This window comes from Nanorana parkeri, unplaced genomic scaffold, assembly GCF_000935625.1.
Source record: "Nanorana parkeri isolate BGI_ZX_2015 unplaced genomic scaffold, ASM93562v1 scaffold1324, whole genome shotgun sequence".
NCBI lineage: Eukaryota > Metazoa > Chordata > Amphibia > Anura > Dicroglossidae > Nanorana > Nanorana parkeri.
In genome coordinates, this window is record NW_017307592.1 from 57,364 (window position 1) to 60,198 (window position 2,835).

Sequence of the window (2,835 nt, forward strand, 5' to 3'; positions counted from 1 at the left end):
GGAGCAACCCCCCCCCCCCGCCGCTGGAACGGCGTGGGAAAGGTGAGCATGAGAGAAAGGGGTGAGTGGTCAGAGATTCCACTGGGTAGGTAGTTTGTCTCTGACACCAACCCCAGGAACAGATCATTTGCAAAGCCCATATGTATTCTGGAAGAGGACTTGTGGGTATAAGACACACAGGAATACCCCCCAACGCCAGGGTTTTTCCATCTCCAAACCTCCGACAGGTAGACCGCCTCCGCCCATCCCACCAGCTCCTGCCCCGGTGCCCTGTTAGGATTTCAGGAATCCAGTTCCCTATCCAGGATAGCATTATAATCACCCGCAAACACTATGGGTATAGGTAAAAAAGGTGCCACCTTGGACAGTATTTTGTACAGTAATTGGAACTGGAACGGAGGGGGCAAATAAACGCTGACAAGAGCCATCCTACATGAATGCAATTCCAGGACTACAATGACATAGCGGCCCCCCGATTTTCTACAAAATTTAGGGCCAAATCCCATATGGTGCAAGACAGACCCCATGTACCCCCAGTCTACGGAGTCGAAGGCCTTCTCAATATCTAAGGAGACCAGAGCCCTAGACCCTACAGTAGTGTGGGTGAGATTTGTGAAGACCCTGCGCAGGTTAGTGTCAGTGGACGTTCCTGGGATAAATCCCGTCTGGTCAATATTAACCGGGGAGGAGATGACCCCCCCCCAAGTCTCATCGCTAGGATCTTGGTCAGAATCTTCAAGTCCATGTTTAAAAGAGCTATGGGGCGGTAGGAGGAGCAAAGCAGTGGGTCCTTCCCCGGTTTTGGTATTAGGACCACATTTGCCTCATACAAGGAATCCGGTAGTCTCCCCTTTGCCAAACAAGAACTGCACAGTTCCTGCAATCGCGGGGTCACCTGCGATAAATAGCATCTATACCATTCCGCTGGCCGGCCACCCGGGCCCGGGGACTTACCAGCCGGGAAGGAACCAATGGCCCTCTCTATCTCCCGGACCGAGATCTCCCTATCCGACTGCCCAAGACAAGGAAGCCCCAGCCCTCCCAGTAGTGAGCTGAGTGCGTCCCTGTCATAAGCGCACTATAATACAATCTAAATTCCTCCTGACCGGATCTGTCACTCGCTCTCCCAACGCTGTGGTGATGCACGGGACATTTGTTAGGGGATGATGATCTGCCACCAACCGGGCCAACCATTTACCATTCTTGTCTCCCTGTTCAAACCTCGCCTCTGCTGCCTCTCGGAGGGAACAGCCCGTCAGGGTCTGAAGGTGCACCTGTAGAGCCCTTCTCGCCACTCTAAGGCTGCGTTCACACCTGACCGTTTTGTAGCGCGTTCTACGCTCGACGTACGCTCTACAAAACGGTCAAAAATATAAATTGCATTGTAGTCAATGCCCTCGTTCCCACCTCGCCGTATTTCCGCCCGTCCCTAACGCCCTACAAAACGGCCCACGCCTGAAAAGGTCCCGGGACTACTTTGGGCCGTTTTGTAGGGCGTTTTCCATTTGGATACTGCCAAGTAGACTTTGGAATCGCGCGACTTTTTTTTACCGCGAAGCGCGGTAAAAAAACTGTGTGACGGTCGCGCGACAGACGCGCATATTACAATACGCCTAGGTGTGAATGGGTCCTAAGTGCCTCCAGGGAGTTCTCACCCGGAGAGGCCGCATAGGCATCAGCACATTCCTCGTCCGCCCTCTGCAACTCCTCCCGTTCTTCGGCGAAGTCACGCCTAGACACTTTGATGTTGGAAATATATTCACACCTGAGGTACGCTTTAAATGCATCCCAGACTATGGCTGGCTCAGCCGACCCCTCGTTGTGGGCCCAATATTCCCCCACCAGGGGTGTTACTCTGCCCGCCACTCCCTCCTCCCCCAGCCAACCTGGAGATAACCGCCATCCCCGCCGCTGGAACGGCGTGGGAAAGGTGAGCATGAGAGAAAGGGGTGAGTGGTCAGAGATTCCACTGGGTAGGTAGTTTGTCTCTGACACCAACCCCAGGAACAGATCATTTGCAAAGCCCATATGTATTCTGGAAGAGGACTTGTGGGTATAAGACACACAGGAATACCCCCCAACGCCAGGGTTTTTCCATCTCCAAACCTCCGACAGGTAGACCGCCTCCGCCCATCCCACCAGCTCCTGCCCCGGTGCCCTGTTAGGATTTGAGGAATCCAGTTCCCTATCCAGGAGAGCATTAAAATCACCCGCAAACACTATGGGTATAGGTAAAAAAGGTGCCACCTTGGACAGTATTTTGTACAGTAATTGGAACTGGAACGGAGGGGGCAAATAAACGCTGACAAGAGCCATCCTACATGAATGCAATTCCAGGACTACAATGACATAGCGGCCCCCCGAAAAAAAAACCCCCCCCCCCCCCGGATCCAACAGAACCTGCTCAATCGTACACGGCAAGGATTTACTAATAAGAATGGATACCCCCGGGCATAGACCGAGTAAGTGGGTTAAATTATGCTGGCTGAGGACATCTGGTGGCAGGAAAAGGGTACTGCAAGCTAGAATTGGGAATCGGAAATCCATCCGGGAGATACAATGGTGCCACTCACACTGCAACCTGATTGCACGAGATTTCCTGTCTCTGTTGTGTATGAGGGTTCATATATCAAAATCGATGACCACATGAAAATGATCGATTGCCGATATGGCCAACCATATGCGAATGCGATACAATCTGATTGTACAGCGATGAGGTGCTGCCCCCCAGCGGTGACAAACCTACATAGAACAGGGGGCGGGGGCTGGACTCAAGCCCCGCCTCTCTATTTATCTGTGCCAGACGCATGATACTGTGCGGAGAAGAGGGCGGCG